Below are 13,269 nucleotides of genomic sequence, written 5' to 3' on the forward strand. Positions count from 1 at the left end.
CTCTGTTATCCTCCACAATGTCCTAGGCACATGAGGAGATCGATGGAGGTAATCACAGACCAAGCTTTTAGTTAAAAGCTTGGTAGCTAGCCATACCAAACCAAAGAGGGCTCTCTTTATGAAATCACAACAAAGAGATGAATAGAATGTGAAGGATTTTAGGCTAGATAGCTAGGTTCAAGTGGTTTTTGGAAAATTTAGGATTTTGTTGCTGGATAAGGGAGAAAAACCTGGTAGCTAGGTCAGAGGATCAAAGGGTTACAACAAAAAATACAAAAAGGAGAAAGGTAGCATTACTTTTGTGATGGATCCTAGGGTTTTTCGGTGTAGTGCAGTGTTTAGAAGAAGCGAAAGGTATTAATGAGCATGAAACATGAATTCATTAAGCAAGAAATAAAGTAACACATAATGATTTTTCCATCAAAACAGAGCTTTATGCAAAGAATTTTGTTTATAAAATGTAAAGAAAACCATTGAATAATTGATGAATGGAAAGATAAGATTAATATCTTTCATATAAAGCTATAACAGAGAAAAAATAACATCACAAACTTACTGCACATGAATTCCTAGATAATAGTTGCAAATTGTGTCCTTTGATTTCCAGAAAATGTCCAAGTACAAGCTACAATAGTTCTCTCCTCTGAAATCCAACCCGTTCTATCACTGAGAAATTGATACATAAATACCAAAACAACATCTCCCCACTCTTAGGGGTTGAATCAATGACTCTAGGAACTGTTCCATGAGGTGTTCTAACCAAACCCTAATGTCTAGGGAAGTTAAAAACGACTTCTACAATTAACTTTGACTCCAACCTCTCTCATAAATGAGGTAAAATTTACATCAAAACAACTTATAAATACTAACCACCCATTATTTACATTTACTTTTACCCCTCACATTCATCTAACTTCACCCTTTTTACTTTTACTAGAGTCAAACTATGAATTACAAAAAATTACATAGTTAAAATTTTACAAAAATCTCATAAATTTCCAGGTGTACAGTGAGCTGTTGGAGGCCATTTTTGAGTGCCTTTTTGAAGTCCAAATCCAGATCGGAAGCCTTTTCTGGAAATTTTGGAGAGTATAGATGTCTTTAGAGCATTCTTTCACTCAAAATGACCAGTTTTTGGCTGAGATATGGCCATTCTCCCAAGGTGTCTCTAGGTGCGCAACGAAATGGAAAGAGAGGGGCAGAAAGGTTATTTTTGGCCTCTTTTTTGCAAATTTCTCAAAACCTGAGCCCCAGACCCGAAAAGTGGGAAAATGGGGTTTGAGATGGGGTCATAAAATTTCCAAAAATGCTGATTTTACATCATTTGGAGCCCTAAGGAAGAAGCAAAGCATGAGCTCGCTGTGCTGCTAGACAAAAAATTGCCAAAAATTGCAAGTCTACACCAAAACACAAAATTTTCTCCAAACCGTCCCAAGATTTTTCCAAAGCTACCTCCTTAGCACACCTAGAACTTTCTAACACTCCCTATCATATACTATTATTCATTCATTTCCATGCAATTGAAACTAGTCCTTCCTTGTGTTTCCCTGACACTACCTAACATACCTTGTCAATGCCTACTTAGCACACCCAAAAATTTCTAACACTCCCTATCACACACTCTTATTCATTCATTTACATGCAATTGAAACTAGTCCTTCTTTGTGTTTCCCTGGTACTCCCTAGCATGCATTGGCGCCACACCCTAGCACCTGACACCTCTTGGCATGCCTTAGCACTTGGCATGTATTGGAATGACTAACATGCCTTGGAACTTTCTAGCATGTGTTATCACTTCCTGGAATTCCTTGCACACCTTGGCATTCCCTAGTTGTCATGCCCTCATAGATAGCCTTACCTTTTTTGTGACTTTGGAACCCAACCAAGTCATTGAAAAAATAGTGTTGTCCCTAGACAAAAGTCTCCCTTTTTCTAAACTTGCTTTTTCCATCCCCTTATTGTAATCATAGGCTTACCTATTGCAAGTCCTATTATGAAATTATCCTAATACACTTCGTCCTTGGGACACCTAGAAGACACTCTTATTCGTTTGTTTCCATGCACTTTGACCTAGTTCTCCCTTGTGATGCCCTCACACTCCCCAACACTCCTCGACATACATTGACATTGTTTGACATGTGTTATCACGCCTTTTCATTCCTTGGCATGCCCTAGCACTCCTTAGCTATCATGCCCTCATAACTACCCTTATTGGTTTCAAGACTTGGGAACCAACCAAGTCCTACCTCGAAAACAAAATCTTAACCAAGTTACAGTTACTACAACTATACTATCTCTTGTTCACCTAAGAATGGCCTATAACACATCTTAGGCTACTCATGCCCAATCTTAGCTCATCTCACTTAAGAAGTTACCAAGTCAAGGCTCACGTCTAACCATGGCCATAAAACAACTAAGCAACATAGTTTACATATTGACATGGCATAGTACCTGGCATGTCTAACAATCCCTTGGCACATGTTGGCATTCCCTGCATGCCATGGCATGATTTAGTACTCCCTATCATACCGTACCACTCCTTGACATGTCATGGCACTCTTGCATGCCTTGGAACTACTTACCATATAACTTTGTCACTCCCTCCTGAGCACACTTGGAATTCACTGACACTCCCTATCATACACTCTTATTCGTTCATTTCTATGCATTTTGAACTAGTTTTCTTTTGTGTTTATGTCGCACTCCCTAACACTCCCTGACACGCATTGGCACACCCTGACACGCATTGGCATACCCTGGCATGTTGCCCTAACACTCTATCATTTCTTGGCACCACTTAACATACCTTGTCGTCCCCTCCTTAGCACACCTAGAACTCACTGACACTGCTTGTCACACACTCTTAGTCATTCATTTCCATGCATTTGAAACTAGTGCTCCCTTATATTTCCTTGGCACTCCATAACACTTCGTAGCATGCATTGGCACACCCTAGCACTTGACACATCTTGGCATGTTTCCTTGGCTTCTAATATGCCTTAACACTGCCTAGCATACCTTATCACTCCCTCCTTAGCACACCTGGAATTCACTAACACTTCTTGTCACAAAATCTTAATCGTTTATTTGCATGCATTATTTTCACCTATTGATCCCTTGTGTTCCCCTAGCACTCCTTAACACTTCCTAGCATGTGTTTTTTATGGAAAAAAAACTATATATAGGGCAACTCAAATTCCATTTGTGGACAAGAAAATTTGGTTAAGTAAGTCTGTAATAAGAAGTGCGAAGATAACCAACAAAGAGAAGGAAACAAAGAGAGAAGATTTTGGTGTTTTTTATGGGTCTGTTTTAGGGCTAATAGATCCACAGGTGCGAAGGAAGGAAGAACTATCTACTACAGAAAAGGTTGAAGATCTTGTTGTTGTCCAAGTAGTCGAATCAAGGAAGAAGATAAGCAAAGTTACACGATGAATTATAATAAGAGTTCATACCATCCAAGCGAAGAAGATCAAGGTTCAAAAGGTTGGTCAACCACACGTTCTAAGGTTTATGCAAGAGGGTCAAGAACTACATATCTGATCCATGGAACTAGAATTTGAAGGATAGTCGAGTTATTGAAGGAAGAAGCCTGATCATCGTTGACTCAAGGAAAAATAAGGAAGTTGGATCAAGGAGGCTTGTGACTTGGTCTTGGATAGGTCATTGAGTCAAGGGTCTAGGCCATGGTCTTGGTATTCGTCAATTGAAGTCTATATAAGAAGAAGATCTCGTTTGGGTTTTCCTCTCATGTTGGAGAGGTTTTGGTCCTGGTTGATCGCATATTCTATGTGTCTCTTGTCTCCTCATTGTTTATGCATTGGTAGATGTTTGATGAAGAATATTGTTTTGAGAATTGTTTGTTATTGTGGATTAGTTTTGAATGTGTTTGTGTATGAAAAATTGGTTGGGTTTGTAAACTATGAGTAGCGCAGTGTTTGATTGATGCATGCTTCCTACAATAAAACATGTCTCTTACTTAAACAATTAATTTAGTGGAAACATGGGTATTTGGACAATTATCTTGGAATTGATGCACCTTACAAGTACATCAACTCATATAATGCATAAATATAATGGAAAGTTGTAACGTGTTGCATCATAGAAAAGATGTTGATAAAATATGATAGCTTAAATGTACATGATAGTTTGGAAAGGTGGGGAATAACTCTTATTTAGTCATAGGTAGACTAATCAATTCCTTTTTTAATATTTAAATGTCCATGATGATTTTGAAAGTAAATGGGTAGCAATTCTTACTCATGTCATAGATAGCCTAACGAGTACTTTTCTCTATTTAGAATGATACTAGATACAAAACTTTTTTGTATTGTGAGCTTCTTCAATTTTTTTTTTTATAATATATCATGTTATAAAAACTTTGAAATAAGCTTCTCACTTTGGTTCTTGCATTTGTGGTAAAATCTGAACCCAGCTTATGAAAGTAGTGTTATTCTGGAGGATACCAACAATATTTTTCACTACATAAAGGTTTTAACCTATCTTTAGTCTTTGATGAGTTTTTTTGGATGATTGTACTTTAAAAATAAAGATGCATCTGCAGTTTTCTCACTTGCTAATTTAGAATCAATGAAAAAAACCAAAATAATTACTTACATTTATTTGTAGAGTTTACCTGAAGTTGATGGAACATGGTGATTACATCAAATGAGTGTGAAATTGAATTTTGAAATTTTATTAATGTCCTCAATACTTGGAAAATGTAATGGGATCAGATGATAAGTTAACATGTAAGGTATTTAGTTAGACATTGCTTCTCTTCTAAGAAAAGTATATCTAAACCAAGTGCAATACCAGGGAGAGAGAGGATTCTGTAGTGTGCAAAGCTTAGTTGTGTGGGTTTGGGGCTAAGACATAGTTGCTCCATTTAACTGAAGTAAAATGAGAGGAAATGAGGCAATGCATACTTTGTAAATCTTAGCTATGAGGATTTGGGGTTCAAAGCTTAGTCACTTCACAATTGAAATAAAATGAGATCAAATGAGACAAGGACTTGCAAATTATTAGTTATATGTAATGACATTAAAGTGAGTAAACACAAAGTATCAAAATTCGAAGTAGAATCAACCCTTGTGTATGAAAATTCAGTCAAGCATTTTTTTATGGCTGAATTCCGCCTCAAAAATACATTTGATTAATGCAAAATCTTAGAAAACCACATCTATGTAATCGAGGTATCCCTCTTAGATGCACAAACCTTTCCCCTTGGATTCCCATTGACTTTGAGGTTGTGTTCCCCTACACACCTATATGCTTAATAGGGATACTACACTCCAACATGACAGATTCTAAGATATATTGTGATAGGGGGGATGAGGGTTTCGAAATTTCTTGTTGCCACAGGAAAGTCTTGCCATGTTTAGTTCAACAATACGGAAGCAAAATGCTCATGTAGAAGGATTTATGGTGCTTTTTCAATTGTGGGAAATAGAAATGCCATACATTATGGTGCTTCTTGGTACAATATTACCGATTCATGGAGAAAGATCAATGGTTCCTTGTTGTGGAACTATACCAATGTGTGGGTGGGACCAAGCTCATGAGATTCATTTTTTACTACCATCACAATGAACTACAACCAAATTGACTCATGAGATTCATTTTTTACTGCCATAACAATGAACTACATCCAAATTGGTTATAAAAGATTGCATTATTAAAAGTTAATTTTTAGCTTTAAAGTTTGACATAATAATTATAAAACCAAATCTCATTTGTTTAAATAACATGGAAACCCATAATATTAGTATTAGATAATTAAACATTAATAAAAAAATATTTATAGTTTTTTTGTTTAATTATATGAAATCCAAGTCTGAATTTGTTTAAAATTACAACTTACAACATGGTTAATTATTTTGTAATTTTGAAAAATAAAAAATATAATTTTTTGAAATGAGTATACAATAAGATAAGATAAGAAAATATACATTCCATACATTTTGATATATTCATAAAATATAATGTTTTTAAAATTTATAAAAAAACAAATAATTATAATTAAAAAATTTAACGATCATCCAAATTAAAAATTTAATTTATGCCGTGTTTTCTTTCCGCCTTAGGGTATTCGAATGAATGTTGAGTAGTTGAAAAAAAGGAAAGACCATTTTGTAGCGTTTTTTCCATGCCTTAGTGTATTGGAATGAATATTGAGTAGTTGAAAAAAAAAAGGAAAACAAGTTTTCTTCCCTGCCTGAGTGTTTGAATGAATGTTGAGTATTTGAAGAAAAAAGGAAAGACCATGGAGTAGTTGAAAAAAAAAGGAAAGACCATGGGCTGATTTGTGACTATATGGAAACAAGGTCGTTGGATCAATATTTAGGGTTTCTAGATTGATGACCATTCTTAGAATTGATTTGAAATTTTGTTTTATATTTTCACATGAAATGTATGTTGAGTAGTTGAAAAAAAAAGGAAAGACCATGGGCAAAATACAATCTGATCTGTGGCTATATGGAAACAGGTAGGTACAGGTCGTTGGATCAATTTTTAGGGTTTCTAGATCGATGGCCATTCTTAGAATTGATTTGCAAATTTTTTTATATTTTCACATGAAATGTGTTGCAGTAATTCGCAGGCAGTTATTGTTTCATGGTTAAATTTGAATGCATTGAGAAATAAGATTGAGAAGGATCTCTTCAATGGCTTGCTCACAAAACATGGATCTATTTTCACTGGGCAAATTTGGACCAGGATGGAAGGATGAGAAGCCTTCGTCTTCTTTCAAGATCCCAAGAAAATACTTTCACAGGTACCCTTGCTCTCCTTTAATTCCTTCCTCGATTTTAATTGCTTCAAACAATCTACCAACTTTTTCACCTGAAATTAGGTTATTTTGGTTTTGTTTTTCAAGAATTTAGCTTCAAATGAACTAGCCCCACAATTACTATATTGGCAATGAAATTTATATTAAATATAGGTTGAACTCTTATAGTAGTTTGATAGTATACCACACCAGAAATTACAAAAATAGTATTTTGGTAATATACCACACTAGGAAAACAACGGAAAAAACAACATAGACTTCTTAGGGTAACTCCCTACCCTCCCTCATTTCAATGCAACACTAAAAGATTTTCTTGCTCTCTTTCCATTTCACGGCAGTTCTTAATCAGAAATCTCAATTTCAGGCTCTGTTACGGTTTTCTTGTTCTCTTTCCATGGTTTTCTTGCTCTCTTTCCATTTCATGGCAGTTCTTAATCAGAAATCTCAATTTCAGGCTCTGTTACCAGAAACGGAACGGAAGTCTTCGTTTCAAACGGTGTTTTATACGGTAGTTTTTGTTTTTTAATGCAAGAAACTGGGTTTTCCAAAAACAGTTCATTTCTTGAAACTGTTTTATGGAAAACCTTAATCTGGTTCATTTGCAATATGGATCTCTTCCCGATTGGATGTCGACATGAATCATAAAAATCATTGTAGGCTAGGTGTTCTCCCTAGTGACAACACCTTGCTATAGTGCTTAATATATCTTTAACAATGTTGACTATTTAGAGATTTTATTAGTTAAAGTTATGTTATTTTTTTAATTGTAGCCATTGATGTATAGGAGTATATGGTTAAGTTTTTACAAAAAAAAATTGTTATTTTTGTGTTGCTTTTATTTTAAAGTGGATTTAGTGATTGTATCTAATATTTAAAATGTGTATTTTTATATAAAATTATAAATTTAAATGTATAAGGTTTTTATATATATATTTTTTTATAAATTAGCAATGTATATAGATATTCTATATATATTTTTATAAATTAGTAGTTATATAGTTGAGTTAATTAATTGTTTTATATAAACATTAGGACACAATATTTATTTATTATTATTATTATTATTTTTTCCATTAGTTTAGTTTATAACCTTTCAAATGATTGGAAAATGATTTTGATAAAACTATTCTATAGAAACTTTTATCAACGATTAGACTATCTATAATATTAAATATCATCAACCAAAGACATTAATTTAATATATAAAAATAATAATTATCTATTATCCATCCCATTAATAGTTTTATCCCATAAATACTTTTTTCATTGGTGATAAGAGAAATTATGTTAAGTAATTTGCAATAATAAAGCTTAAGAACAACAAGCTATTGATTAATATGTCTATAATATGAACATAATTTCAACTATGATAAATATGGAAAGTTTCAAAATCACATAAAAATAGTGATAGAAATAATTGTAAATTTATAAAAATAAATAAGTCTCAAAAATCAAAATACAAAATAGAAATCCATCATTTAATAAATTTTAAATACGAAACAAATAGGAGTACTACTACAAGAAAATACTCCTCTTCATTTATAAATAACCACCGTAGATCTATCTCTCTCGAGGAGGGGTTAAAATTGACGTTCGTATGCACGTTTTGACATTTTTTAACCGTCAAATATAGGCACTTTTAAAATCTACACATTATTATGAACTTGTTAATAATTTCTAAACTTGTCATAATTACGAGCATGTAATAAAATTACAAGTTTTAATTATATATATATATATATATATATATATATATATATATATATATATATATAATTTGTATTCGTTTAAATTTTATATTAAATTAACAGTATAAGTACCTACTATCAACTTACCTGAGTTGGACTGGACACGTTGTATCATTCTATGCTTCCAGCACTTACGCGAATTTATGTAATTATCAATACGACGGGATTAAGAGTGCAGTCCAACACTTACGCAAATTTATGTAATTATCAATACGATGAGACTAAGAGGTGCTGGGTCCATATCCATCTTGTCTGGCCAACATATTTTGATTTCAATATCATTCAGTCACACAATTAAAACGGGGAGCTGGAGCTCACCAATGCATTAATTGACACCACATTGTTAACCTTAGCTATTTAGGATTGGTTTGGTAAGGCATTTATTATGGAGTTCCAATATTTATGAGAATTAATGATCTAACTTCTATTTCCTACAAATTTCGTCCCAATTTTATCATAATCTGGATTCTCAAATGGTATGTGGGGAAGTTGGAAATTGGAATATTATGCAGTGAATGCCCAATGCCCATCATAGAGTTGGAGCCCGTAAAACAAAAAAATGTCAAGTGGCAAATCCACATCTACTCAAGGTAAGCTCTTCTCTTGTACTTTCTTGCTGCTATTTTTTTAATTCTGCTATGTTATCACGGTGCTTTATTTCAGTTACAGCGATATGATTTTTAGTTTTGCATTATTCGATTAATATGATATAGGAGAGCTATGCAATTTTTTTCGTAAGTAAAATTTCTTTGTATTCAAGTTCTTTACATACATAAATTTCATAGGTCAAGAAGATCGACTACAAACACCAAACTGGTTTTGAAAATAGTGACATGGACTTGTCAACCTTCTCTGGTTCTTATGTCATGGAATCCACTCAATTAAAAACACCGGACATTTCTGACCCGTTGAAAAACTAAGTAGGTTGTCATAATAAAACCAACATTTGTATTACACCCCAATTGTAAGTCAAGATTTTGGTAGGTTTTGATGTTTGAGTCATACCCTATCCCCAACTTTAGATCAAGTTATCGATTGTTCGTTTCATGCCAGTGTAGTTGACATAGTTGCACACGAAATACAAAGGCTGAAGATGTCACATAAATAGGACTTTTGTCTTCTAATTGACAAAATGGATGATCGACTATCTCTGCCAGTGATCCACGACAATCAGAGAACATATATAGATTATATGTCATTTTTCTTTTGTGAAAAACCCTGATTATGTCTTAGCCTTCTTTGGACTCTTCAAGTTTTTGTGTCATAGCCTCAATCTGTTATTCCATACAAACATCTTCTTCCGTACCCTACTTTTCAGGATTTCAAGTTAGTCTTAGAGTTTTTACAGTTTATTCAGAGACAAAGACTCCAAAACCTCCAAAACCTCTCTCGGCATATATCTGATAAGTCTATATAGCCCCACATGCTCAATATCATCCTTGACAACACAACCACCCATAAATGAATTAATTTTATCATTGCTCAGTTTACTTCGTGAGCCATTCATATATTTCTCAATCCTCTTTATCTCTATCTTACATATGTAGTCAAATGGATATCTATGGAATAGTTAAACCTATAAACCTTTGTAGAGATTAGATATATATGGAATAGTCAAAGTTTATAGATGGAATTGGATGCACGAATCTATAACAACCTGGAGGGCGTTACAATCAATTATCGAACACAAAGCATCATGTACGTGCCTCGGACCCTGGACTGAATAAGATTTACAGCTAGTTGCAATTACAATTTCCATGGCTACCAGTGCCTAATTTTAATTTAAGTGAATAACAATGAAATAATTATGGATCAGCATGACTTCTAAGATTGGTATGACTATGTTAACAAAGATCTCTCTTTTGACCACCTCAAGATTCTCATGACTCCAGAGATCATATATAAACGTTCCATTTTAAACAGTTTATTATGATACCCTTTTCCAAACATAGACTTCCTCTATTTAAAAGAAGAGAACATTGCAATGATTTGTCAATTCAATAATAAATGAATATCCATAAAAACGCTGGCCAGTCAAGGACGTTTCTAACCTTTGGATCGTGCAAGTTACTATATATCGGCAAAACAATTCTAACTAGAAAGAGAAAATTTACTATTGTGGATTAACATTGGCCTATCCTAGGTTGTGGTTCACTCTCGACTTTGTATGTGAATGTTGTTCATGGTAGTTCAAGTCTCTAATTTCCAAGCCTTCATATTTTTCAATTGCTTTTTAATTTTCTGAATTAGAGATTTTTTTCTTTTACTATTTTTGAAAGGTAAGAGGTAGATTAATTTGATAAGTGAATGTTGTTCATGGTAGTCCATGTCTCTAATTTCCCAGCCTTCATACTTTTCAATTGCTTTTTAATTTTCTGAATTAGAGATTTTTTTCTTTTACTATTTTTAAAAAGTAAGAAGTGGAGATTAATTTGATAATTTTTTTTAATAGTAAATCAATAATTGAAAGTTAGGAATATATTTAGTAAGATTGGAAGCTTTTCTGTTTACCAACTAGTAAATTAAGAATATATCTAGTAAGATTGGAAGCTTTTTTATTTATCAACTAATCTATATTTAACTTTAACACTAGACCCAATCGATTAGTGAATATAATTTGAAAATATCATATAAAACTGGTAAAAATAAATATTAAACGTCATAAGCTGGGCGGTTTAAAAATAAAACAGTCGAAATTTTTTTCAGTGACGGGCAGGGGGACCCGTCAAATTTAACCCGTCTCCACGGAAGCAAACATGTTGTACGGAAAATAAAATAAAATAAAAAGTATTGCAGTGAGGGTACAATTAATTAAAAGTTCTGGTGGGCATAGCCTACCTTCTCGCATTTATGGTTATAGTTAAATTTGGCGGGCCCTTATCATTGACATTGCAGTGAACGTACAATTAACAGCACACCATCTCGCATTTATGGTTATGATATCATCAATGCATATGAAGGTTACGTAGGAGAGTGTGACGTAAGAAGGTTTTTTTATGTCCATTTACCCAAAACTCGAGGTGGTTTTTCCATTCGATTCGGCTGGGCAAGCTTTAATGTATCCACGGAAGCAAGTGTGTGTTGAACATGTTGTCCGGAAAATAAAATAAAATAAATCGTATTGCATTTATGTCTATAAGTTACCCTGACATAAACAGCGCACCATCTTGCGTTTATAGGTAAATTTGATAAAAAGGTTTTTACGTCAATATCCGATAACAGTTTGATAATGATAGGGCCAATTTTTACCAGAAACGCTAGGCGGTTTGAACGCTCACTGCAACGCGATTTATTTTATTTTCCAGTGACAACCTGCGAAGCGTTGCCAGCAATATTGACATGGTTCGCCATACACTTGCCTCAGATACATTAAAGTTTACCAACCGATTCTCATGGAAAGGAATCGGTACGTGTTGAATAATTTCCTTGTCGGGATATGTTAATAGCCGTATGATATTCACATGGCTGTACGTGTTGAATAATTTCCCTGCTATACACATTAAATATTACCCACCCGATCCGAATAGAAAGGAGCGAGTAGGTGTTAGGAATAAATAATTTCATTGTCAAGATTTGTTACATTCACATGGCTGTAAGCATTATATTTAAGCTTTCAATTTTCGATGGGATTTAGATTTCGATTGTGTCAAACATCATGTTACGCAGTGAACACACTCTTCAAGGCTACCTCCATCCACTCAAAAACGCGTTATTACGAAATCACAACACAACATAATTACCATCTTCATTTTCTATTGTACTCATATGATGAGAATTGCCGTCTTAATCCGGCGGGCGGTGGGCGTCGAAACTCACCCTTGTGCCAAAGCCGGCCTCCACACCAAGCCACCTCAATGCCCTTTGCTCAACTGTCACCCGCCACGTGGATCCACCTCACAACATGCTGATGTCATCAAGACGTTAGTATCACATTAGGCCTAAAAAGTGTCAAACGATACTCTGTCACGTGTCAGGCAAAAAATTTGTTTAAAGGAGCCATTGAGCCCGTTTATTCGTCACTTTGTACAACTCAGGCTCCGACTCACACCTCTAGCACGTCCATGAACTCCACGAGCCCAAATTCAACCTCAATAAGCTCAAATTCTCCTATTTGAACGGCCAAACATGTTGTACGGTAAAGAAAATAAAATAAAATAAATGGTATTGCAGTGAGGGTACAATTAATAATAAGTTTTGGTGGGGATAGCGTGGGGGCAGCGGCTAACCAGCTTGTCATAGGGCATTAAATGTCTAGGGCAAATGCAGGTTGGATAGTCCAATAATGCGCCAGCCGCTATTTCTTATTTAATGCTTAGTCTCTCTGCTCGCGTGTTATCGGATTATCCAACCTGCATCTGCCCGAACATTTAATGCCTTATGGCAGGCTGGTTAACCGTTGCCGTGGGGCATAGCCTGACATAAACAGCACACCATCTCGCATTTATGGTTACAGTTAAATTGGCGGGGCCCTTATCATTGACATTGCAGTGAACGTACAATTAAGGCATAGCTTGACATCAACAGCACACCATCTCGCATTTATGGTTATGGTAGTAAAATTTGGCCCCTCCCTTATCATTATCAATGATATCATCAATGCATATGAAGGTTACGTAGGAGAGTGTGACGTAAGAAGGTTTTTTATATCAATGATAAAGCCAAAATTTACCCAAAAGGCGAGGTGGTTTTTCCATTCGATTCGGCTGGGCAAACTTTAATGCATCTTGCGTT

This window comes from Pinus tabuliformis, chromosome J, assembly GCF_031772625.1.
Source record: "Pinus tabuliformis cultivar Carrire ecotype Pingquan chromosome J, CPIR1, whole genome shotgun sequence".
NCBI classification, from domain to species: Eukaryota; Viridiplantae; Streptophyta; class Pinopsida; order Pinales; family Pinaceae; genus Pinus; species Pinus tabuliformis.